Below are 27748 nucleotides of genomic sequence, written 5' to 3'. Positions count from 1 at the left end.
CTGTGAATTGGTACCAGCACCAAATCCCTTGACACATCCTCAGTAAGTTAGGAGTTGCAGCATGTTCGAGGCTGTGACAGTTAAAAAGTAAATATCAAAAATAAAATCAGTCTTTGAGCAGGCTGAATTCTAAATAATTAAAACTCGCAAAAATATGTAAGAAGTGAAGCAGAAATAATTGTTGGTGCTAATATTTAAAAGCTATGAAATGCCTGCATGTGTGCGTGCATCTTTTTTTTTTTTTTTTTAGCTGTCAGATTTCACATGACGGAAAGTTGTCACCCCCAGACTGGTATTTTTGGAACTGCTCAGTGTGTAATCAGTTAGTGATAGTAGCTAACGATTACAAGCGTGATGCCTGGAAATAAAATAAATGTGAGTACTCCTGCTGTGGACTGGGGTGTGCTGGCAGCTTGGTGGTGGAAGGTGATGGGACCTGCAGCATGTGGGGAGGGACTGAGCATTGCCAAGGTGCAGGAGGAGGCTGCCTGCTGGTCTTCAGTGCCCAGTAGATGCTCAGCAGCTGCCCAGCCTATCCACTCTAATACACCTTTAACTGTACCACAAGTACCTTTAACTGTTGCTTTCGACTCCTGCTAGCAAGAATTTAGACAGCTCAGTGGGAACACGTAGAAAACCAAATTGTGAGTGCTATCCTGGATTTCAACCTAAAGGCACAAGAGCCTTTCTGTCAATCTAAAAATATTGCTACAAGCCTTCTGCTGTAACTTTGCTTTATATTTTTGTGTTCTGTGGAAGAGCATTTTTTTTTTTTTTGCAATATTGCAAAAACTGGAAGAAAGCTTTGGATTAAGATGATGATGTAGTCGAGAGTAAGGATTTGTGGAGGAATGAGGGAGAGCAGCAGCACTTTGTGACAGCAGAAATTAAAGCACAGGCAGGGAACTACATTGCAATCTATATCCACCAGAAAGAACTAAACCCAGCAGCTGCCTCATGTGGACGCAAGGGCTACCACACATGAAGCAAGAGAGACCCACAGCTGTGCAGGGCACAGCTCTGGAGGGCAAGCTTGGGGAATGACGCTGTGCTTGGGAGGGAAGGAAAGGTGGGGAAGCAGGGGTGAAGTTTCTGCCGTGAGGACGGACTAATCCCCTTAAGGCAGACTATATCTGCATTTTTTAATTTTTTTCTTTTTTTTTTCCTTTTTTCCTTTTTTATTTTTCTTTTTTTTTTTCACTTTTTTTTTTTGTTCTTGTTTTGTTTTTTGTTTTCTGTTGCTGTGGGTCTTTTCTGTTAACTCAGTGAGTAGAATCAACCCCCAACAGGGTCAGACAGAAACCCCCAGAGGGCATCCAGGGGCAAGGACAGACACAAGAGAGGTGTAAAGAAGGAATGAGGAACAGGAAGAGCTGTGAGTCTGGTGTGTCCCAGCTTGTGCAGCTTCATCCTGAGCCTGGTGGTGAAGAGGCTGCGCTGGTAGCCCTGGAGCTGAGGCCTTAAGGTCCTGCCATGCGTGTCAGTGGCCTCAAAGTCATCAAAAATAGTTGAGTGCAAGGTAGGAAGAGCAAAGTAGGTCCAACTGGCATCCACAGTTCCCATCCCAAATAAGTGTGCTTGCACATTTCCCAACCGCTGTTAAAGAGAGGGTCAGTGGAGACATGGGTGTGCAGTATTTACCGTGATTGCAGCAGCTGCTCTGTTATCCATGTGTTTCTCTGCTTGTTAATCCATGCTCTCCTGACTGTTAATTTAAATACCTTTTCATGACATTTGGAGACTAATAGAGCATGCTGACCCAGGAGGAGCCTCTGAAAGTCTGCCTGATATGATATACATAAATCAGAGCCTATTCATTCTTGCATACAACCCCTTTTCTTGTGTAGACATGGCTTCTGTAGCAAAAAGTAGGGATAAGTAGAAAATGCTGCTCAAGAAGAACCATTGTACATGTTAGGACAGTCAGGAGAGGAATTAATCCTGGCAGTGGTTGCCTAGTATTTGTTAAAGTGGGTGATGCATAGTGACAATGGCAGCTGCTCCTTTCCATAGTGCTGCTGAGGAAACATTGCCTGCAGGAACAACATGTCTCACTGGGAAGGGGGCACATTTGTGCTGCTTTCAGAGAGACCCGGATGCTTCCAGCCTTTACGTTTCTCCACAAAAGGCTCTTGGAAAGTGTGAGTTAATAAGAGTTAATAAGGTGTTACGTTTATATATGGTGCCACAGGAACGTTTGTTACCTGTAGGTTTGATCATACCTGTGAGCTAGACACTCTGAATTGGATACCTTGGAAGGGGCACGCTTGAGATGAGGGGCTTGGGCTGCAAGAAAGAGATTTAGGCTCTCTATGACCAACATTAGGCTGCCTGACTCCTGGTACTTACATGTTAGTGGGATCAACAGCCTTCCCTGGAGTACGTGTCTAAGCCCTTTCTTTGTATCTTTTTTTCTTCCCCCACCCCTGCCCCAAATCTGCAGAGAAAGAATGAGGCTTTCCTCGTGCTTCACTGAACGGGTTGCTTTAATGCATGCGTGTAGTTTAACTAAGGCAAAAGAGAGCTTGCACCATTCAAAATGGCACTCGAATCATTGGGCTACTTGAGAAAAAAGTATTTGCCAATCACTCCTTTTGAATCTGCTTTATTTGATGTAGAAGTACTAAACATGAGTGGAATGAGTGAGGGAGAACAAAAAGGTTTGATGACTCAAAGCTGGTGCTGAGTGGTGGTGGTTGTGATGGGAGGTCTTAGCTAGTTGTATCTATGCTGGTGATTTTTTCTTCCTTCCCCTTCCCTCTTCCCCTTCCCATTCCCCCTTCCTTTCCTTCCCTCCCCTCCCCCCTTCCTTCCCTCAAACAAGCTGCTAAAAGAGCTCTAGGATTAAATATTGAACAAAATAGTTCCTGGGTAAGCGTGACAGTTAATGAACCAGAAAGTTGTATTCCCCCACTTCTGGTGTTTAGGGAATGCGCTTGACAGGGCTTTGGCTCTCCCGCTTGGCGAACGTGCAGCGGCTGAGCAGTGGGGGCTGGTGGGGGGGTCTTCTGCCTGCCAGGCAGGCTGGTAGCCCTTCCTGGAGTGTACAGGCCTGTGGTCAGAGAAGAGTGAAGCTGGTTTGTTCTCTGCCGAGGGGATTCCCAGGAACAGGCAGTCTGGCCTGCAGTGTTCAGTCTGCAGCTGACTTACCATCAGCAACAACTAAGAGAGAAAGAGAAATGTACTAAGTGTTTTAAAGAGGCAGCCATGCTGTGATGGAAGAAGGCTTTCAAAGTAATTGCGTACAAAATTCTGTAAATAGTGTAAAAAAAAAGCTTCTATGCAGAGTTAGGGTCCCTGAGTGGAGAGGAGGAGGAGGAGAAGACAACAGGAAGCAAATGGAGGAGGAAGAGGAGTTTGAAGAAAATGAGGAGGAAATAGATGACGAGGAGATGGGGAAAGAGGAACAGGGGGAAGAACACAGGAAGGTAAAAGATAAGAATGAACAAAATCAGGAGGAAGTGTTTAAAAAAGAATAGAAGAAATAAAAGTTGGAAGAAAAAGAGAGGGAGGAGAGAAGGAACAGGAGGAAGAAGAACAGGAAGACTGGGAGAAGTAGTTGGACTCGATCTTAAGAGTCTTTTCCAACCTAAATGATTCTGTGATTAAGAAAAAAAAGAAGAGGCATTTTCTGTGAGAAACCTATCAAAAGTAAAACCAAACTGTAATCAGATTCAGTTTTTTGACGGAAACTGACTATCCACCCATAAATATTTTTCCTTTTTTTCAGTTCACAGACCTGAGAGAAGGTGAATAACAAACACTAGCAATTTCCCTCGCTGTCATCAATACCTAAGTGCATTGCTGAAGCAAACTGTTAAGGATGTTGGGACTGGACTCTTAAAGTCTCAGATTTGACTGAATTTTCTCCTCAACTTTATTGTAAGTAACCATATCCTCGTTTGCTGCCAAATGTGGAGTGTCTGCGCGGCGCTGAAGGAGCAGGCCAGCTGAAATGCTTCAGACACAGCCTGTGTTGCTTCAGCTATTGCCAAGGGAAGGCCCTTGGCTTGCCAGAGTAGTTTGTATGTAAATTGAGTGAGGTTATTTGTGTTTCAGTGTTACTTAAAAGTTAAACAGCTCTTTTACAAGGAAACGTAGTAAAATCAACACATGCATTCCACCCTCCTCCCAATGGGGAAGCAATTAGAAAAGAAAGGAAAGCATTCCCAAACAGCATTGCTTAACAGATAGGTTTGAAGTATTTCCTTTCCTTTTTCTAATCTAATAATAATACTGAGTCAATGCCTCTTTTGTCTTTGTATTTCATTCTCGTGATTTGAGCATAGTCAATCCTGTATGAATCTTCTATTCGGTAACTGTTTGTGAGAGGGTTTCTGTTGTTATTTTTTTTCCTGTTGAATAGTAGGGACAAGATGCAGAAGATAATGTGTTTGCCTGCTCAGATCTTACATATTCTCAAGAGCTCAATAACAAACAAGAAGTTCCAAAAATACAAATCTAAATATGTAAGCATTGCTTAACAGAATCTTTCCTTGCTAATTTTCTAAATATTGGTAGGCAATCCAATCTGATTACGCTTCCAAGGTGAAGACTGGCAGTTATACGATCAAAGATGTTGGATTTTGTTAGTTCAATCAGACCATGTTCTGTATAGATACAGAAATGGACTGGGTGAAATTCTGTGGCTCATGTCATGCAGAAAGGCAGAACAGCAGACCGTAGTGGTTCACTATGCCCTTGAGATGTACTTTTGAGAATCTGACAGTCAGACTAGGAGTCAGGCTGCTGGAGGATGAGAAACACACAAATAGGGTTTTTTTGTGTCTTGTTTTTGTTTTGTTTTCTTTTTTTTTTCTATGTGTACTTTAGCATCACATGAGAGATCAGTTGCAGAGCATGAATCGTATTCTCCAGGGCAGCTGCAATTGCCTTTCTTCAGTTTCTTTGCCCATGTATCGTTTCCAACCCCTTCTGCAGGTGGAACTAGGATTTTATAGGCAATCCCCTTCCACCCGACAGCTATCCCAGATCAGTGCCATTCTAGCACTGAATGAGGCAGATAATATTGGCAAAACGGGCTATCGTCGTAGAGTAAGAGGCAATAGTAATACATAAGGTGTCTGAAGAAGCCCGCAGAGACATCTGTGATTATGGCATATTCCAACTTTTCAAAGGAAAACCCTAATGGGTTGTTTCACATATGGTGTGAAATTAGCTAGGCCTTTGATGAGCAAACTGTAGAACAGCTTATCGTGCCATGTGGAGAGACCGTCAGTAGCAGGGAACCTCTGAGTCACCCACATCCTTCTCTCCCCTCCACTGAGCTATAGGAATAAGCAGCAGCACTTGGTGGTCATCATCTCCACGAGTAAATCCCAGTCCCATCCTATTTACCCAACAAGCCCTGGCCTTACTGCTCTGCATCTAGCATCCCATTCTCTTCGCCTTTCCATGTGACATTTTGTTGCTTGTCATCTCCATACCCCATCAGAAATCACTCATTTGGTCCCTCACCCAGCTTCAGACATCCTCTGGGCCCTCGAAGCTCCCATCGCTAGCGCTTCCCATCTGAACATTCCCACCTGGCTGCCTTGGTGACTCCCAACACCAGGTTTGTTTGTATTTGTCCCTCTTTTTGCATCCCAGCTCTTCACCTGCCACTCCTTCCCGCCCTTCAGTCCACCTCAACAGGGACCAGAGTATCAACCCTAAGGTTTGCCAGGTCAGGTTGGGTTTGAAAACTGCAAACACCTAATGATACCAACAACCTCACAGACTAAAAAAAAAAAAACCTAAAAATGAGAAAGCATAAGCCTGTTGTTGCACGTGCATTTCCTTACAGACCTTTTCTTCCTCATTCCTCCTCTTGAGTCAGTGACTTTGTTCATCATTCCCTCTTGTTCTGTCTTGTGCACACTTCAGAATAATTCAACCAGTTAGCTGACTCAAAAATATAGTTATACCCGTTGTTATTTTAGCTTTTGGAACTCTTTTGTGTAAGAGGCGAGTGCTTTTAGTGGGCAGTGGTTCTTATGACTGAACTTAACTTTTGCCCGTTATTGATATTCTATTGAAATACCACCTATGAAAAGAAAAGAGAGCTTTCACTGTACACAAAAACAACTCCAAAAGTTTAATGAAACTTTTAAAAAAATGTCTGCCTTGTTCTAAGATATGGTCTGAAAAAATCACTGTTAAAGTCAAATGAGTCACACCTGAAATTTCAGCTGAGGTTTTCAGGAGAATTCCTATTTAATATCTTCATACACTGTGGAGTTGTCATGTGTTGGTAACTGAATTTATCATCAAATTAGCTACCGTGGATGTGACACTGTCCATAATATAATCACTTCACCATCACTCATTCTCTCCAGTTCCCAAAAGAAATGTCACTGTCTAATGCCCTCTTTTCTCGTCACTAAATGAGTGTTCATTGCAGAGTTCTGCAGTGTTAACTTTGGAATGCATGCTTTTTACTTTTGTTTCTTGCTTCTTGAAGAGTCCATCAACAGAGTGGATTTAAACTAAGCCTGCCTTGGTAAGTATCTTTGCTGTCACTGTTACTAAGATGTCCTAACTTGGATAATTTCATTTCAGTCCCGTTGTAAAAACAGATTTGTTTTTCAGACCTTTTCCCCCTTGAGACCACAATGATGTAAATGTGAAGGATGCTCTGTGCATTTATGCATGTGCATGTCTCAGAGCCTAGAGGCAGAATTTCCCATAAACATTTCCAAGCTTCAAACAAAACCAGGTTTTCATATTAAAAGCTCCATTTTTATGTTCACAAGAAAGTGCTGTGAGCTGGATGTGCTCAGGCAAGAGCACTTCATTAGGTAATTCTTCTCTCAACTGTGTGCTCATGAACGATTCCTGTTTAACCTCCGAGAAGGATGTACGTATGGGAGGTCACTGAGCTCTTGCAGTCCTAGGAGTCATCTTTTTGGAAACTATTAACAACTACAATAACAAATACATTATTTTTAAAGCTGCTTTCTGAGGTTAACAGCTACAGGCCATTTCAGTTCGTGGGTCTATTTTCCATTATATCATACTTAAAATAGAGCGGTGTGGTACTGAGTCCCTGTGGAGAGATGTGTGCTCTCCATAATAACCCCACAGCTGTTAAGTTTGCCAGCGGACTGAAAGGCACCCTATAGCTAGCCGGTATAAATAAGTTTGTAGTCATAACAGTGCAATGATAAACCAATAGTAAAGCTGTTTCTGCTTCTCTCTTCCACTCCCCACCCCTCCAAAAAAAAACCCACCCCCAACATTTCTTAGGTTTTCTGTTTTTTTCTGTTTTTCAGTGATGGCTGGTGCCACGGCTTGAATTCAGCAAGAACCGCCCGCTTGCTCTAAGCATATTCAACTGGGTAGGTCTGGGTGGCTCAGCCTGCTTTATTTGACTGATTAAGAGAAGACTACAGCTAGTCTCATCTGCAAAAGAAGTAGCTCAGATTCTGTATTCATTTATAGCCTGCACAAATGCCCCGTATTGTCTGCAGGTATGGCTTTATGTGCAGCCTGGATCTCAGAAGTGGTATTGCAGTTGTTGTCCCCTGGTTTCACGTCATCAGGTTTGAGCTTTCATGTTGCCTGGAATAGAAATGTTATCTTGTCTAATGGGATCTATATTTTAGGAGAAAATATTATAGGAGAAACTGGAGAGAACCTGGATGTCGTTTTCACTGGTGTTTTTTCAGACCATGAAAGCATTACACTATTCAGCACACCAAAGACAGCACTAATTCTGTGAGCCTCCCTCCCAGCCTGGTGTTCATGCAAGGTAGGCTAGGTTAATGTTAGCATTATTTTATATATATATATAAATAATATAAATACATAAATAATTACAGGAAATTGTAGACTAGCAGGTAGTATATGTGTAAAGAATAGTTGGTTTTCTAGTGCTGTTGGAAATAGTGTAACTGCGAAATGGTGGCCAACCAGTATCAGGGTCAGAGCTTTTATCTTTATATGCTGATGGCATCGTAGACCAATTTACAATGCTAATGATTTGGCTTTTGTCTGTTTAAAAGATGGCTGAAGACTAATGAACAACCAACTCCAGTGACCTTTTAAAACTGCAGGTATCTTCAGCTTGCTGAAAAATAAGTCCACACTTTAAAACCCCAGAGCTATTGTCTTCACACGGAACAAAAAAGCATAAGAGCGTAAGAAGTCCAACCCCACATTCCTCATCTTATTCTGTGGGAGTTATTCTTGAACATGCAAGACCCCACACATTATTCTTATGGGCGCTTACATCTGACAATCTCTTTTGTAATGTGTCTGGTGTTACCGTTCTTCTCGTTTTAATAACGACCTGCTATTATTCAGAAATAGTTGGGCTACACTGGCCCAACCTATTTTAGAACCACAAAGACTGTGCTTTTTAAAGCTGAACTGTGTGAGTGCTTTTTAAAACCCTCTTTCTTTATAAATGAAATATCTGATGTTCTCAAAAACTTTAGGTTGTACATATGCTATGACAAGCTATGTGCTGCTGATGTATTGGATTTTTTTAAAATAATTTTTTTTCCAAATAATTGCAAAATTCCCCATAGATGCTAGGGTCTCAGAGATAGTGCTAAACATCTGGCTTGTCTCTGTAGGCTGCACCATGTGGTAGGTGAAATACCTGGTTCAGTGCTGCGCCTATCTGCCAAATATATTCAAAACATCAGCTTTTCCTGGACAACATTTGGTAAAAGCTTCCTTCATTGCTTTAAGCCAATCCCCATGTGGATATTACTTCTTCAGATCGATGTGAAATTATTCAGATTGGAAAAAAAAGTGAAGTTGTTAACATTTGTGTACAGAACAAGATACTACATTGTAATTAGATGTGCAGGACAAGGAAAATTCCAATAGCGTGAAATAAATTTTAATTCTTATTTTTCTCCCCCACGTTTCTCTCTTTAATAGAATCCTCTGGTCCAGAAGACCCATTTTTCAAAGAAAAAGTCTTTATATTACTGAATTCAAACAACAGTTCTCTCTTGCCTAAGCAGTCAAATGCCTGTCATGTAAATGCAAACCACAGCCAGTAAAACAAGGCTCTTGATCGTAGCCCCCATTTCAATGGCTTTATGTCAAAGTGATTTGGTAAAGAAAGCAAGGGTGCACCACATAGAAATTATTGTGCATGGAGCATAAAAAGCAGGCTGAACCCAAAAAAATAACTTTTTGAAGAAGTGTAACTAGTTATGGTATGAAGTCATAATGAACTGTCAGTTAATTTGTCATGATAAGGAAATGCATTCTGACATATAAGATGTAATTGTGACTAGATTGAATGTGTATACATATGCACTTTGCCTAAATTTCTACTTTTTATATGCTTGTGTCCCATGAATCTTTAGCTTTTGATTTTTCTTTTAGGTCTTGTTTTATTCAGAGACTTCACACCTTAAAAAAAAAGCTGAACTTTGGAAACTGTGAGGCTCCATTCCATCTCATCTACCCAGACTGCAACCCATATTAGAGAAGCTCTGTAAACATTCCCTTTGTGTTAGACTCATTTGTCCTTGTTGGGGTGACCGTTACAGAAATTCGCATTTTCTCACCATCAAGGCTACAGAGCTTTTAATTATAATGTTAAAGAGCTATTTTGGGGAGAAAAAGACCCAAAAACAATTTATTTTTTTTTATGTTTGCAAGTTTTGCTGTTAACGTTCCAAGGTTAAAGCTTTTTCATGGCCACCTTCCTCAGACAATCACCTTGTGCTGCTCAGTTCAGTCTTCCAGCACATTTCTGCCTTTCTCCAGAGCTAGAGACCCTTCCACGTACATCATTCCACTATCTAATGAAATACAACTGGATGTGCTACAGGGGCCGGGAGGGTTTCTGAGATAAGATTTTTGATCCTCAACTTCTTCTAAGGGGCCAAACTCTTTTGTAATGTGGGTACTTCCATGCTGTGCCGTGTCCTCCTTTGTTAGGGTTTGTATCAGCAGCAGCTGGCTAATGGTGACCCACCCAATATTAGCATTAATCTGAGAAATTATGCTTCTTTTTTTTTTTTTTTTTTCTAGATCAGAATAATTGCATGAAGAGGCACATGTACTGAATAGCAATCAACACTGGCCCGGTTAACATGGGCCAGTGGTGTCTTATTTAATCAGCAGATAAAGAGAAGCTCACTTGTCATTTCATAGAAAACGTGTATTCTGTAATTGTATAGTTTATTGCTGTTTGGTTTATAATTTATCTGAGGCAATGGGATCTTTCGAAATCTTCTGAAACAGGCTTGCTGAATTACAAATTCTCTGCAGTTGCATTGACTACTGATTCAATCGCACAGAATAATGTGACCCATTGCTCTTATCTGTGTCAATTTTATTGCATTATATGTATGCCATGAACATGGTTTGTGGTTGAAAAGGGAATTGTGCTGCCACAGAATGATAGTGAAAAAGCATAATTAAGAGAAAAATCATGAACATCCTTCATTATGTTCTAAGAGCCACACTAATAGTCTTGCTTTACATTTATGTGTAGAAGGTACTTTTAAGAAGCAATGTCTCATGAAATAAAATTTGATTTTGACATCAGGATGCTGTTATAACTTACCTAACCTGTAACTGATATAAAATGGTTGGCTACCATATAACTTGACTTAGAGACACAAATAGCAAGAACTTTGAGAGGAAGCATCAATAGTTATCTCTTTTAGTGCTGGGGCAAACTTTTGTACCTGATGAGATGATATTATTCCATTTAAAGAGCTTTTCACCTTTGTTTGCAATGGGAGTATTACTGCTCATATAAGTGGCAAAAAGAGGCTTTCGCTCAGATATACATGTGTGAATAAAAGGGAAAAAAACCCCATACATTAAGCTATAACATCTGTCTCCTGGAAATATGGTCTGGGAGAAGGGAGAGAACTGGTGTAGTTATGAACCCTACACCTGCACTTCAGAAAGGCACTCTTCTACCTGTCCTTCCACCCATCTGTTCGTCACCCAAGGAATCCTGAGAGCTTTTATTCTTCTGTTTCCAGTGACTATGGAAACAGATGAACTAAAGAAAGATGAACGACTTTTGCATGAAATTTCTTTCCAGGGAACTAACTGCAAATTGCAGTGGTTATTAATACTAGTAATTCAAGTCTAATCAGGGAAAAGTAAGAACAAACATTTACTTTACATCCTGCAATCTATGTTGGGCCTAGAAAATAAGAACTCTTTTTCTTCTTTTTTTGGCACTTGTTTTCATTTTCTTGACTTTCTCGTTTCTTTACAGAAAATAGTGGAAAGAGGGAAGCCATCTCGGGGAAGAGAAAAACTCCATTGTCACCTGGGATATGGAGAATCAAAGGTGAAGTCCAGGCTGAAAAATGGGCAGAGGAAGGGCTGCCATGTCTGAGATGGGTGCTTCTACAGCAGGTTGTGTGTCGTGTAGGCTGTTACTTCCCTAGGTTTTTAGCTAGGAGTTTCCCCCCAGTGAGTATAGCTTTACTCCTGACTGCTGGTGATTCTGGGTGTTCAGTGTCAAATTGTCCAGTATATTCAATTTCCAACATTTAATGTATGTTTTCACTTAAATCATGCCTTATGCCAATTGATTGTGGAAGTGGGAGAAATGGAATACACAGTTTTGAAGTTATCCATTTTCCACATCCAAAATATTTTTGGGCAACTGGGTCAAGTGTTTTGATTTTAGCAGCAATTATATTTTGCAGATGAAAAATAAAAAAGTAAAAGTACAACTTCCAGTAGGTTTCTGCTGAACTTCGAAAATGAATGAAAGGGCACATTGTGATACTCTTATTCATGCCAAATATTATCTTACTCCACACCACGAGATGCTATTTAATGTGAGCTATAGCTTCATATTCTGGTCTAGCACTGATTGACATGTTCTTTTTGAAGTCATATGGAGAAAACCTACATACCGATCCTACCATGAAGTAATTAATCACCTCATAATAGGCAATAAATTTACACTGTTGTATTCTGTAGAGTAGATACATATTTTAATTAGCATCCATCTGTAGCTTGCATTTTGCTGATTTTGTATACTTCTGTATTTTATATACCATTCCTATTGACTGCCCAAGAGTACCAGTGCAGATATTTAGCAAGCTTCTTTTCCAACACTGTTTTATTTTTATTTAGGAGTTTTTACTTTATAACATCAGTCTGTAATTCTGATAAGCTGCATCAAGGACTTGCCATGCCAGATCCTGTCTTCATGACATTTTTGGAACTAGTGTACTCCAGAAATAATAGTGAGGAGTTAAAAATGCTATCCAAGAAGACACTGTGACATGCAGCTATCTAAAGAGACTGCTATCTTCATTAAAACAAAAAGTAATAGCATTTATTAAATTTGAGGAAAACTAGAGGCTTCCATCATTGTATTTAATACAAGTAATTATGTATATTATTGTGATAGAACAGCCTTGACAGTCTCCTCAGATAGTTTAAACAGAATCGTTACACGCATATCTGACTCTGTTACTGTTAAGAAGCTCAGCTGATTTATTAGTACAGTATTGCCTTACACTTGGTTTATTCTTTGGACATGTTTCCGGAGGGTTTAGTTTCACAGTCTCTTGGGCATCGCATTTTGTTGACTAGCCATCATCTAAACTTGGCCAAAAGCAATCAGATGAGCTTTCCGCCCAAGCTCTATAAGCTACATCTGTTCTCAATAATTGACAACCAGTAATCCTCCCCCAAAACTCCTCCTTGGGGCATGCTGTATCCTCACTTGCCCTGCAAATTCATCACTCACTCAGTTGTTGGCTCCGCAGATCAGTCACCTGCCTTGTACTTTATTTCAGCAAAACTTCCAGTGCTATGGAAGATGTGGTTGAGGCGAGAGAGCATCATGAACAACAGAAAAACAAAACTGAAAATCAGAAAGCGTTTGGCAGTGCTAAGAGGCTGTGTCCCCAATAGCACGGGCCCACTGCTGCTGCCCTGTTTTCCCCACGGAAAGCAAGGCACTTGGGTTGTCCCTACACCCTTCGAACAACCGTAGAGCCCGTGTTCCTGAAGAGGGCATTAGATGAAACCGCAGAGAATCAGTCACATTTTCCATTTCCTACTAGCATAAGAGCTAAGATAAGGAAAAGGAAGTGGGTCACGAATAACCGTTGCTTCATTATTGCCATCTTATCTGTAAATCAAACTGCAGTAATTAAGAATCCAATGGGGAAAGAGAACGTAAACTCCTAGCAATAGAGAGGGAGACTGCGCGTTGTGCCTATATGCTAAGCCTAACAGGAGGTTACTTCATTTTAATATTACATGAAATAATAATAAGAATTGGACTTGTGAAATGATAGCAAAGGGTTTTGTCTGTCTTCCCATAAAGTCAGACTAGCATGAGCGCTCTGAACATTAGACAAGATAAAATTATTTTATTAAGATAACTTCACCATTCTCCATTTTCTAACCATTTTGTGTAACTTTGTGTTTTATCTGAGATATTTGCATTGTTTCTTTTTACCTTTATTAACGGCTTTTTCCATGAGAGCGTGATGGTTGAAAAGCAACCTGGCTACATAAATTTGGAAATCTTTTCTTGAAATCTGTGGTACAACCCGTGAACTATTGTGTGTCCAAGTGGATTTAGTGTATCATAACGCTCCTAGAAAAACAAAAGGACAAAGAAGATGGGATTGCTAAGGGAGACATTAGATTTCATTTCACACTGGTAATAGTTTAGAGATGTGTGCTGAGCAAAATGGGATTCAATTCTGCAGCACTTCTCTTTTTTATTGCTACTAAGTGATTTCAATATCCAGTCTAAAGTGATATTGAGAGTGTTCGATAGGATGGGGATGAAATCAGGGAACGCTGGAGGCTCGGAGGAGGCCACAAATCTCAGGCTGACTTGACGAAGCCTTTCAGGGCCATCCCACCCGACCTTAACCCGTCTTATTTAACCTGGAGGCTGCTGGTAAGTACCTTGCAATGTAAGATATCATTTTGTATTAAAGGGAACTATGCAGCTAGATTGCATTTTTGACATCAATTGATGTTACCATAGTTATGGCTTTGGCCATGAACTTACCGCTTTCAGAAACATTTATGGCTAGAATTTTATTGCCCAGCTGTTGCTGCCTGGTAGACATATCATAACTCGGAAATGGCTTAAACCCTGTAACCTTTCAATTTATGACTCTTGAAAGCAGATGAAGTTTGCTATACAAACAAGGAGGCTTACCTGTAGTTCACAAGACAACAGCCACAAATATTCTACTTGAGTACCACTTCTCAAAGCAAAGAAGCTTCTTTCTGCTGTGATGTATGTTCTGCTTCTGATAAACACACAGCTAAAAAAGGTGAGTGTTGTTATTTGTTCTACGTATTTATCAATATCGATTATGGGGATAAGTTGTCAGTTTCTTGAATATTAAGTCAAGTGGTAACAATTTGTGTTGTTTAATAGTGGATAGTGTGGGATACTAAATCAGATTATAAAGTTAGGAGCCTGAGAGGCACCAGTAGAACTATTGAGAGCCTGTCTTTTGACTTCTGCAGGTTTTGGACAAGAACTGAGGAAGTGTGAAGCAAGGGCAATGCAGAAAAATGCATCAGACAAAGGCAGTTGCTCTGTAGGTGCATGTGTCAGTGAGGGTCTCACCATTCTGTTTTCAGTGTAATGGGGTGCCAAGAAGAAGATGTATTTTTTCTACAAGAAAAGGCTCAGGAGTGACACTGTATTGTTCTCACTGTGCTTTTGAAATCATTTAGATTTCTAGACATCACCTTGTTTTCTCTAACAAAATACTGAGTTGCTCATAAAGCATCATGAAATTTAAAAACAAAGCAAAACAAAACCAACCAGCATTTGAGAGGATTTTAAATCTGTGTCTCGCAGTGAAACAACCTTGGCTTTTTTTTTCTGGAACCAAATGGCTACTGACTCATGTTAACATAAAATATTTTGTATCGTTTCTATGAACTTTTCTGAAGGCAAACTTATGCTTTTGATCTTCTCCTGTATCTAGCGGCATAATTTTTTTGGCTAAAAACTAGTTAGAGTAAATAATGTGCAAAACCAAAGCCTTAATACGGCTTTATTTAGTACATGTTCTGTATTTCCATTTGAATGCATAAATTGTGTTGTCACTTGACTCAATATACAAAGCTGCATAAAAAAGAAAAGTGAGCTTTCAGCACTTCCTCTGTTAAAAATGCCTTCAGCAGCATAGCGTAATTTTGGCTAGACAGCCATTTAGCTTTCATTTGCCGGTCAACAAGTTTGCTTTGAAAAACCTTGACAGAAGAGCCAGGCGTGCCCTGGCATCAGTGTATGGCACTCTTCTGAAGGCTGCGTCACAGGCTGGCGGGGGAGCAGGGCAGAGCGCCTGGCGTTCCTGCTTATCCTGTCTTCACAACCAAACGTAGCTCCAGGCTACGGAGGAACTTAAGCCATTAATATTGGTTTCCTCACTAGGTGTTTATGTAAACTGACAGCTCTGGCAGCAGACATGACTTTTGCAGAGTCATCAATGCTTGCTTCTAAAATGTCATTAAAAGTGTAGGACACACCGACAGCGGTGTGCTCATATTTGAAGTGGCACGGTTTAATTTTTTTACATGTGAGCAGATAATCTACTTTGTGCTGAGATGCTTTTGCATAAAGCCTGTACAATAATTTATTGGCTTCTATAGCATCCAGGGACTTTATTTTTTAAGAAGCAGAATACGTTTGTAAAATATGTGTTGCTAGTATTATTATTTTTAATTTGCTCTTGGCAACAGAATTTTCTTCTCTGCTGCAGAGAATAATGAAACGAGATGGATTTGCTGGATTCTGGTTTACTTTAAAAAAAATCACAATGGCAATTTACATATGTTTCACCCTTCCTTCAAGATTTTGAATATTTACCATAACTGGATTAGATTCTAGTTATGTGCAGAACTGGCTGGAAAATAAACTGGCATCCTGATTTGCATTCATTCTGCACCAGCGGTTCCCCTGTCACATTTGTTCAGTCTGGAAAATTTGGCCAAGAGTTGGGTTTGTGTATTACCTGTTACTGCAAGCAAAAGTCTGAAGTACGTGTTGGCCCAAATCCCTGATGTATATACAGAATCACATATTTCTATACAGAGAATAGGAATATTGGAATTAAAAGATACATGGTGTTCAGTCAGGAGGAGGGCTGGTGGGAATGGTTTGTACCTAGATAGCCAGGAGCCCTCATTTATAGAGTGTGAAAATAGCTACTGAGTGGAAGGTGGCCCCAGTGTGTGATTTCCAGGTAGTTTCCTTACACTGTTCCTGCCTGATGAGGCAGGGATGCTGGGTCTGGGGGATGTGAACTGCTCTGTCACTTGACCAGGCAGCAAAAGAGCTTGCTGTTAGCAGTGTGCCGGTGTGCCAAAATCACCCCTTCCAGTTGAAGGTGTGTGACTGGGGGGGTGGGGGTGGGGGGTGGAGTGAGAATGAACATTTTATCTTTCTTTCTCTTTATACTTTTTCGTCTTCATGGGTTTTGTTTATAGGTGTGGCTAACTGTGGGCAATGGTAGCCAGTGAAAGGTAAGAAAAAAATGATGCTGTGTGCTTGTAAAGCGCACATTATTACTCAGTGCTCTATGCCAAGACAAGATTGTCTTTCTGTACTTATTTTCCGTCCTTATTCTCCCAGTTTCACACAAAACCTCTTCTTTCTGGTCTAATGCCAGACTACCCGTCTGGGTGCCTTTTAGTCTGTGTTGGCTCAAAGACATATGACTCTTAAGCAGAACCCAGTCCTGTTCAATACGGGACATGAGTTTTCCTCATGTACTGCAGAGCATACAACTCCGAGAACATCTGTTCAGGAGTTAAGGATTTGTTTCATCAGCCTTTCTTCAGTCTGGCATCAGGCAAATTTTTAGTAGGTGAGTTTAAACTACCCTTTTCTGCTCACTATTGCCATCCTTGAGCAGTGGCATACAGTCCCCATGTCCTTATGTATAGGCCAACACTATAATCTCACCAATAGGTTTGTGTTGATGTTATTGCAGATTTCTGTTAATCATTTGCAATTCTTCCTCTCCGCATCTAATAGAGAGAGGAAGGGCCTCAGAGGTGGAATTAGTAGAAATGTTTCAGCTTGAGCTAGGTAGATTTGCTAAAAGGTAGAACCAATAAAGTTGGATATAAAGCTGTGATAGAAGTTTTTGAGACCTCTCTTAGAGCAGCTACCCCGCTTTGCAGCATTGTGTGTCACGGATGCATGTTAGCACTCCTAAAGCTTGGCATCTCTGGGCTGAAACAGGGAAATTTAGGAAGGCTGTCACTGACATAGCCTGCTCCCAAATCCTGATTATTTCCTGGTGCTGCCAACTTATTGGTAGTGAGTTGTGTCATCCTGAAATCGTGTGTCAATGAGACTTCTTAGTAACATCCGTGAGATGTCAAGTGGTGCCAGACGGACTGTGACCTCCTCCACAAGGAAAAGAAGCCCTGACTTGTCTCTGTCCACCTGCATGTGTATTTCAACAATAGACACGCATCCACTCTCCTCATTCTCTGGCTTTCCTTCACAGAAACACGAGAATAAGTTAGATATAAAGGCGACCTGATGTCGGCTGAGCTGAAGCAGTAGGTAAGGGAGGTTTTGCTTCCATGCAGATTTATGCAAAAGATAGCAGAGCCCTCAAAATAGCGGCAGCAGAGAAGAGAGCTAGACATTTAGGCCGGGTTTGAGCATCCCTGATGGTTTCAGAGGAAAGTGAAGCACTTCACTTGTGATTCAAACTATGAATACCCTTTCCGACTGGATGGCTGCTCCAGCTGCTTGCTGCGACAGGTGCGCGGGTGCCCCGCATCACCGCTTCTGCTGGCTCGGGAAGCCATGGGGCTGCTGCGTCCTTCTGTTCCTGGCTGTGTTGAAAGGTTTTGCACAGGCTCTGTAAGGCATTTTGGAGGGCTGGAGCCCTTGCACATCTATAAGTACCTGGAGGATAATAGTGTAACTAGTGTCGTGATGTGCACCCAGGTCAGCACTGTGATTCCCAGGGAAGTCTTCAATGGACTTACCAAAACTTCTCTTTACTTTTGCATTCTTCTCTGGTTACAGTTGCTTTGCAAGTGGCATCAAAGATCAAGACAAGAAAAAAAAGCATGAGAAATTAGCAGTAATTATATCACAAAGTTTGTGATGGAAATGTATGATAGTATTGGGCTATCACTCTTGAAGGAAGAGAGTTAAAAGCAGGAAAGTTCAGCAATAGTGGCAAGGAAGTAAACAAGGAAGCAAAAAGGCTTTAGAAAAAGAAGGCTGGTGTGAGAAGAGGCTGTTTGGGATGACAGCTCCGTGTCAAAATTTTGTCAGTCTTAACAGTCAAAATTTTGTGTCTATGTCATATGAAAACTCTAGCAGCCTTACTCCTTTTTACCTGTAAAAGGTTTCCGAGGCCTCACACTGAGGTACTAGCTCTGTCGTGTGTCCATGGGTGCTGTCGTGGCCAGGCTTCTTTGCATCAGTAGATTAGTTTGTGCTGTTGTCATGTTCTTCATGGCAAATTGTAGCTTTGGTGCACTCAGTTATAGATTCGGTGTAAAGCTACATGTATCATCCACTCCGTTGGACCTGTTTCAGCAGAATAAAAATGAAATTAGGAAATGGGAGAATGAAATTACCTCATTTAGTATTTGACCTGCTTATCCACGGTTAACGTGGCAATGATCATTCTGCTTTAATTATGCATTGGACAACTTGGAATAATTTGCCCATAAGGAAAGTTGCTTCCTAACCACGGGGAGTAAGCACTGGTCTTTTGAGCTAATGAAAAGAATTACCTTTAGCTAGCTAGAGACTCCGGGGGATCTCGGTAATGGCAACGGGCAAGGTGCGCTGGTCTGAATCCAGTTACTGCTAAAGAAACAAACTGTGCCATAAATGCCTGCCAGGCAGTAAGCAGAGAGGGTGCGGGGTGCGAGCCTGTGGATGCTGGGCGGTTACTGGGGCCGTGTCCATTTCTGGCTTCAGTGTGAAAGGGGACAGAGACAGGGGAGAAAGTGGGAAGGCAGGCAGGTGAAAGCACACAGAAATCAAGGAGCTGGCTTCCAGGACGGAAGTGCCTGGTGAGAAAGAGGAGAGTTGAAGAAAGAAATTGTTTTATGGACATAGGGGAAGCAGAAAGAAAACAAACCAAAAAGGGAGAATCAATGTACACCCTCCATGTCACCAACTCGTATTTTAATACGTACTTTGGATTGCCCCACGGTGTCCTGTGAAACCCTTCTCCTTAAAAAAACATCTTTCTTCAAGTCTGCCTCCTTTTGTCCTCACATGAAAACTGTTAGCGAAGTCTCAGCAGCCAGGTGAGAGCTAGAGTGACCAGTTGAGAGCTTGTCTTCCTTGTACGGTGGGGTTTTTTGTTTGGTTTGATTGGATTTGGGTTGGGATTTTTTTCCCCTCCAATGACCTGTTTCAAAAGAGTAGTGTTGATACTGCTCACGGAGGGGATGGATCAAAAGTAACGTGTAGGTTCCTGTCGCAACAGTCCCCTAATGTGTTTCGGTAGTCCTCCCAGAGCACAATTTTGTTCCTCAGAAGTAGTAAAGGGGTTTTATAAAGAGGAAATTATTTCTTGATAAGGAAATTGCTGTTTTAGAAAGTGGCTATCATGTGAGCTTTTTAGTGGCAGCTCTCCCTGCTGTTAGCAGAGAAAATAATGACTGGGGCACTGGTGGGATGAAGGAATTTTCTTCACTGAGCCTGTTCCTGTATCCTTTTAAGCATACATTCCAGGGTGCTCTGAGAGACAGGACAGAACAGCAGTGGGACTCAGGGCTAATTCCAAATAATAATTTACCTCCATTCCTAACAGAGCTTTCACAGGCCTTAGGGACAGATAGGCACTCTACTAGACTCTAGATGAAGCCCAGGTTTTGTGCTGTTTAGGTCTATCTATCTTATGTTCAATAGAATGGGTTGAAAAAAATTTAAATTGCTCATTCAGAAAGATCTTTCATCAGAAGGAAAAAGAGATCTGAACTTTATTTTCAAAGTCGGCTTGTTATGTTTCAATTACTAAGAATATGCAAATGGATTATTGTTTGAATACAGCCAGTGAGAAGCTACATATTTTTTTAATGTGTTGTTTAATAATCATTTGTATAGGAGCTGTTAGCCAGCTCCATGCAGATAGCAAAAACAGTGTCTGCATGTGGGTTTATAATTAATTGTGTAGGTAGGACACAGACAACATGTGTTAACATTAGCAATATAATGCACATCTTATATTCATCAACATCCAGAAGACTCAGGAGCTGAACAATTTAGGAAAAGCTAAAAAAAAAAACATATCTGATAAATGATATGGTAATGATGGTTTGATATTATCTGATGGCCAAGTGACCACTTTAAGAGAACCTGAAGATCTCCTGAATTCCTAATGGACAATGACAGATTGGGACTAATAAATTAAGCAGGGTATCAATGGAAAATAAATTTATGAGGACACACAGTATCAGTGACACACAAAAGGGCACCGAGGAGGGTGGTAGTTCTACCTGAAGTGGTAGAACACTTCAGTGAGTTGACAAAATACCTCTCATTGCTCTCATTTCTGCTCTTTGGTTTTTAGTTCTGGGTTTTTTGGGGAGCTGTGTTTGGGGATTTGCTTTTAATATATGGTAATCTTTTATCCTTTCTATGTTTTATTTAATCTCATGGTATCAATGTTCCAGCTGGTTTAAACAGTGAACATTCCTGTGACCTGTCTCAGAGGGAAAATGTTAAAAAATTTCTAAGCCTTTTCTATTATAAAATGTACCGTTAAATACCTGACATACACAGATAACCTGTGCCCAGATTAGTCTGGTATCAGGGCTGGTTTTGTCACTATTGCTTTCATGCAATAAGCCATGCATGAGCAAAATTTTACTTACTCATGTTGATCCTCTTAATGCTCCCAGTACAGCAGAATATTGCAAAGAAATAAAACCTAAAAACTTCTAATTTTACTAGGCTGTTCCTTTACTTGAAGATAAATACTAGAGTATAATCTTCGTAAGTCTGTGCCATTGTCAAGAGGTAACTGGTGTATGAATATACCAAACAAAAGCTGTTGCAAAGGTTTTGTAAAGGTCTAAAAGTCTGGTCAAATTTTCTGTAGATGCAACACAATTGCCTATTGTTTTAATAATATTTCAGTTGTATGTATAAAATCATTCCTTCAAATCTGAAATGACTGCTGCTTGTGATTCATCGCATAGTGGCACATTTTAATTCTCCAAGGTTAATAATTCCGTGCACTGATCGTTTAAGTAATTCCTTAAATCCTGAATGCTTACATGAGCAACTTTACTGGCTTATATTTTCTTTTACTGACATATATTACAGGAAAGAGCCTTAGAGCCTTAAGTTTCATTGTAAAAAACTTCTATGCCTCAGAAAGAAAGAAGGCTAATCTGTAATACTTGTTTTTAAAGGGAGACCTCAACTCTTTACTTGAAAAGTTGCAGGCAGTATCTCTCATAAAAACACCAACAGGTGCTCCACCACTGCTGCTGCTGAAGTCACTGAAAAAAGATTTCCCTTCCCCAAGGATCAGTGTAATACCAGGATTAAAATAAAATTAATGAAGAACATGTTGATTCATCAGTATTTCCACTTCAAGTTCAGATAATGTGGAATGTTGGATGTTTACTATGAAATTATCTGCACAGGAGCATTTGCAAACTGCAGTGTCCTCTGGATCTAGAGCTGTGAGAACCTGCAGCAGCTCCCAGCGGTTACACAGCTTTGACGATGTTTTTAGGGTAATCAAACGCCCACAATGACGCTTTGTCTGCGTAAAACAAAAATTGCTGAATTTCTGAGAATTAGGTTTTTGGTTTGCTTTTTTACTGTTATTGTATTTTGAGTATACAAAGATGGAACTGCATGAAGATAAAGCTGAGATCTGAATGGGGCTCCACGGAGTTGCATAGCCTTGTGATAATGCTGTGTCGCTTGAAGAGGTCCTATGGGTTCGTAATAAATATAATTACTTTCAGTGTTGGTGGTTAGGTTTTATTCTTTTGCTATAGCTGTTTTAGTAAAATTCTTTTACTGATGTTGCTGGGTGATCTGCCATAGTGAAAAGGTATTGATTTTCTGAAAAGTCCATTTTAGGAAACATTCTTATGCAATGTTTTTACATATGTTTGCTCAGTATTTCATTGCTATACCTATAAGCTACTGCTCATCCTGCTGAAATAGCTTAAAAGAGCCAAGTGAAAAGGTTCAAAAGAGATCTTTCAGAGTGCCCTGGAAGAAAATTGAAGTAAAGAAGGAATTAAGGTTTTTTAAAAAGCTAATTTTTTTAGAATTTATGTCAGCTTGTTGCCTGCAACCCATTGACACTTCATCTAAACTGTCTGTTGACTTCGTAATTGAGTGCTTATGCCATTACATTATTGAGCTCAGGAGGTCAAATGGTGCATGTTCAGGAGATTTAAAGACATTTTCACAGCTAAAAAAAACAACAAAAACCACCAACAAAAACCAGCTTAACATCTGTTTTAAAAATGCTAAAACTGTAGAAATTCCTGAAAGCATAAAATGAGAAACATCACCGCCTGCTGTGCTTGGTCTGCATCGAAGGGAACCTTTGTGATAGAGGGAAGTTAGCTTTGAACAGGGCTCCTCCTGAAACTGTAGTTCAAAAAAGCCAGAGAGCTGCACGGCAAATGCTGCTGGCACAGGAGTTGGTGCTCCCCGAGAAGCTATTGCTCCCCTGCAGAAGAAGATAAACACGGGAAATTCCTGCCTTGCGGAGGCACACCCATGCTGCTCTGTTGTTCCCGTGGGGAGAGGAAGGCAAGCAGGATTTGGAAAGGCCGCACCGCCACTTCTTTATTCTCTGTGTGATGTTTTTAGTTAAAATGGGTTGGGAAAGCAGACTTTCCCTCCCGCAGGTGATCTGGGGAGAGGGTGGTCAGAAAACTGCTAGAAATGGTAAAGGGTATAGTGAGAGAAGATCTGGGGGTGTCTATCCAGAAAGTTGCATTGCAAAACTTTTTACTCCTTATCATGGCTGAAATATTGACTTTTTTTAAATTTTTTATTATTTTTTTTTGCCTGGCACAGAAAGTCAGAAACCTCTCTTTGAATGGGCAACAGAGGCATGAGCAGAAGCGCTGGCATCCTGTGAGGTCAACCTGTGGAGAAGAAACTAGGGGAGACCTCAAAAGCAATAGCAGGAGGGGAAAGGGGCTTCATCTGAGCCCAGCAGTAGGAGTGGCAGCACAGGTAACCATCTTGGAGAATTGCATCCTCACTTTCTTGCTAGATCCAGATTTACACTGATCCTGAAGGCTTTTTTTGGCTTTAGAGAGAAAGTCTGAAAACTAGCAAGCATACGGTGTACTCCGTGCTGTCGTGTGGAGGAGGGAAAGAGCAAGTTAAAAGAGAAATTAGAATTGTTTTATGATTGGTGATTCATTGACCAAGAAAATATTGAAAGGGCCAAATGTAATGCTTTGGGGAAAAGGAAACATAGCAGGGATTTCTATTACTACATTTCTCCGCTTTCTGAAAATTCCAATATGTGTTGAGAAAATCATCTAGAGATAGAACACTTGCCAGGTTGAGAGAGACAGCTCTAGTTAGACAGACAGCTCAACAAACTGAATTATGACAAGATCGCTTTATTAGAAGAAAACAAAAATTCAGCAATGTGGTTACATATGTGAGTTAAGAAAACTGTACTGGAAAGCACTGACGAAGGGAGAACACGAAGGAGGAAAAATAATGTTGATCATACAATAAAAGTGTCTATTATAAAAACCAGTGCCCAAGTAAGTCAAAGAATGAGAAAGGAGTAAGAGAAGAGCTGTGGGAGACATGGTGAGCCACAGGGCTGGGGCTGTTGGTGGGGCAGGCGGAAGATGCAATCTCCATGTTCTCCCTACAAAGGAGAGACACTTCCAGCAGGATCAGGACATGAGCATCAGGACACGCTTGCTCCAGAGGGCACAGGAAAAGGGGCCCTAGGGCTGGTGCAGTGCTGCACCATTGTGGACAGGACTACGAGGTGGGATGTGATGGTATCAGCTGGTGGTCTGCATGGAGGGGCTCCTGGTCCCCCGAGAGGTTGCTACATTTATGTAATTATCTTTCAGTAGTCTTGAAATATGTTTTCGTGATGCAGTTGCTGAGAGTTCTGTGTAATTTTTCCTGTCATTCGAGGAATGATTCTGAAAATCCTCTGATATTTGGGTAGTTAGGTCTGAATGAAAGGTTCCAGGAAGAACCTCAGCAGTGATTTAACATCTCCAGCCTTATACTTCTATTAACTAGAGTTGATCGTGAATTTTCTATAAATAGGTTTTCAGTTTGCTTTCCTTTTTTTCAAAGGAAAATGTGTTTTCTCTCAACTTCAAATCTTCAGAGGAGATTATATAATTTTTCAAGTGTTATTTCTATTTTTGTTAAAACTTCTTTGTGAAAGTATTTTACTTCCATTCAATACTGGTATCTGTATCTTCCTAATACACTGCCGTCACTCTGCTTCTTACCAGCCTTTTCAGGGAAATCATGTTCTGCGGCTGCACACTGGAAGGACACTTGAAGAAATGTGCAAATATTTGGGGGCACTTCCACATTGCCAAAAAGGTACGTTTCAGTTCGTATGAATATAGTTGGTTTTCTCTGTACCACTTTTTGTTTATATTAACCTCAAAATTCTTGAAGAAGTTTGAGAAAACAAGAATCCAGAGAAGGCAAGGGAAGGAACCGTATACACTTACTTTTCATTTCCTTAGTTTTTTTATTAAATGAGTGACTAAGATGCAGGTAGTTAATTATTTATTTTTTTAAAAAAAAAACATCTTCTAATACAGAGATGCTGAGTGTCCAGCATGTGCCAGCACAGTCCAAAGCTGTGATTTCCCTGCGAGGCGGTGAGGCCAGGCAGGAGCCCAGCACTGCAGCTGGCGTAAGGTGTAAGGCTTCCTAGCTCCATAGGTGCAAAGTCCCAGGTGTTGTGTTTCAGGACACAGAGGCCGTTCAGCCAGCTTTAATGGTCATTTCAGACAAAAGCAGATGAGGACATAAATTTTCTGTGTTACAGAAGTCCTTTATTTACCACAACACCTGTCACTAAGCTTGTCTGACCAATACAACTGCCATGCAATCAGAGTAATTTTGGTGAGGCAAAATTGGGGTTTTTTTTTTGGAGGAGGGTTTGTTGGTAATTGTCATAAAGGTGTCTCTGGACAGCCACCTATATAAGCCAAATATATGTGCATATATAAGCCATAAGTGCATATGCCTGCATACGGTCTTCAGTTTCTTCTGTAGATAACACTGGATTTAATCAAAGATGAAATAGTTATTTTTCTCTTTGTGTGCTTAATTGCTGGTTTCAGTAGTTTTGGCAGAGAATATGCTTAAAACTTTCAGAGTTGTCTCCAAGTTCCGTTTGAAAGAGGTTATTTTAAGAACTGTTTGATTCAACAGTGTTGGCACTTCTGTTTTTTTACTGCAACATTTTAAGCCTATAGGCTTCCGGATACACTAATATTTATGGTGGGCTCTTACTTGTGCAAATATATAGGCAGCAAGAAATAGTCATTAACACTCATTTGTTTAACATTTGCAACTATTTACATTTAAATGTGTGGGGTTTTTTCTTCTGAACTGGGGAGTAGAGTCATGTCTAGCAGAGAGGAGCACTGCTCACAACGCGTCAGCTTTCAGCAAGGAAAAAAAAACCCAGTTCGTACTTAATTTCGGGTATTGGTGTAGCTCCTTGAATTTCTGTAGGATTCACTGGCTGCCTACCTTAAAGCATATCGGTTACCTTTCTGTATTTTATCTCTATTGTATGAAGTAGTGTAGGAGTAATACATCTCCCTGAAGATCAGGGGGAAACTCTGGAAACACGAGAAATAATAGAGGGATGTCAGAATAAGCACTTTACCAGTCCTATATTGTTAGTCTAGATTACTTTGTGACCACTTCTGAAGAAAATACATCAGAATGTTATAAATTATATCTGAACAGAAAAGAAAGTCTATTCTCAGCAAATGGATTTCTTAAAATGAATCCTCCAATAAGCCTCTAGTCCTAGATGGCTGTCTTCTTGTGATTTTAATTATCATGCTTTAAGGACTCAAGGTTCGTTGGTGGTTTAAGTAAAAAGGCTGCTTATTGCAATCAATGCTGTCTGTGGAACAGAAGAATAAAAGTTTTGTGAGTTATGGCTTTCTATTTATTAATAAAATGCATTCAAAGGATTTGAAGTTCAACACGAGCATATTCCATGGATTTGAAGGACTGTATCACAGCAATAACGTACACATACAAGACCTGCTGCCATTTGAAACAGCACATCAGGCAGGAGTCTTTCAGCACCTGCAGGAAATGTTTAGCAATGTAACGTTCCCAGATGAGAAACAGTTTCTGGATGGTGGTATGGAAGCATGTGTATGTCTTTTTCCCAAGGAAATCCAGCATGCAACAAACTCTCTGGCACCCATTTTGGCACTACCCTGCAGAGGGTTTGCCAGACTGAACTTTTCCAAAGACAGTGTTTTTTCCTTCTACCTCTTAGACCCTCTTTGCTTCTAGTATGTCACTAGTATGTTGAGTTTGTTCCAGCAGATGAGAAAAAGAATCAGGACTGTCCCGATTAACTTAAGGCTGTGTATTTTGCTAGTTACCTTATAGTGCTGTGAAGGTAAGTACAGCCTCTGAATGCTGGACCAGGAAGTATTTTCATGTCAGAGAACTGACATAAATAGCCTGAATTTACCGGTCATTCCTCTTCACTATGGATTATTTAATGAAACAGATGTTAAATGTTAAAAAATATACTTGAATTCATGCAGCTGGTGTGCTTTTAACAGCTATGTTTTCTTTCAAATTAAAAAATAAGCTTTCCCCTTCAACAGTCTAGTCCAGCATTATATGGTATTGCTAATGGATACCTTAGAGTTTGTACAGAATTTTGGCTTTGTTATATTGCTATTATGATTTTAAAAAAATATGTTTTTTTCTTTCAAGTAAGGAAAAAATAAGCCTGCCTTTCTGAGCTGTGCATGGAGAAGTATCCCCTTTAGCAGTGGTAGATGCAAGCATCTGGTCTCTGGTCTGCAAAACATACCAGCAGCTGGGTGCATTTGAATCAATAAAAAGGCTGCAGAGAACTGTCTGTAATATGATCATATATATATATACACATATATATGACTATTCTTATTCTGTGGAAAGGATGGGAGTAGGGGGCTGGGTTGATATTTGCTCACAGCATTACCATCAGCAGATTTCCACTTAGTTGGCAGACATTATTATTGTTATTGTGGAAATCACTGCAATTATTTTATTTGCTTGGTAGGTAGTTTGCTGGGTGGAAGTACTTGCTTGGACTTTAAAGAAGCCCTGCTGGTTTTGCTTTGCATTTGTACTTACTCCTATGAATAAGTCCTACACACAAGCTTTTGAAAATGTAAGCTGCTAAAATTTCATGTCGGTAAATCCTGGTTTCTGATGACCATGAGGGCATGATTTTCATTCTCTCTCTGCTGTTGATAACATTACAAGATTATTGCAAGAGAGGACTCTGCGCAGGGGTTCATCAGGCTGGCAGAGAACAAGACAGCTCAGCAAGGGACTTTCTTGGAAGCCAATTAGAAAAAGGGGGGGGTGTGGGGGTGTGGGGCGGGGGCGGGGAAGGAAACAAGGGAAAAAGTTTTCCAGCATTCCAGCATCACTTGTGTGCTGTCAAGCCCAGGGCTGCTGTCCCCTGCACACTTTAAAAACCAGCTGGGTGACTTCAGGGCAGCTGCTAGAAACTTGGTAGATCCTCTGTAAGGGCAAAGA

The 27748-nt window shown here is 40.6% G+C and overlaps 1 long non-coding RNA gene across 1 annotated transcript; it reads left to right on the top strand.

The window, feature by feature from the left end:
• The first annotated feature begins 257 nt into the window (after window positions 1-257).
• Window positions 258-26309, top strand: LOC121083766. The gene is made up of 7 exons (XR_005826478.1): window positions 258-375; window positions 6464-6502; window positions 7275-7340; window positions 11216-14270; window positions 23012-23173; window positions 24445-24538; window positions 26162-26309. It is a non-coding gene; the product is annotated as an uncharacterized LOC121083766 (long non-coding RNA).
• Window positions 26310-27748: the final 1439 nt, after the last annotated feature.

This window comes from Falco naumanni, chromosome 1 (assembly GCF_017639655.2).
Source record: "Falco naumanni isolate bFalNau1 chromosome 1, bFalNau1.pat, whole genome shotgun sequence".
NCBI lineage: Eukaryota > Metazoa > Chordata > Aves > Falconiformes > Falconidae > Falco > Falco naumanni.
Note: the sequence above shows the minus strand (reverse complement) of the source record. Positions and strands in the feature narration are given on the sequence as shown.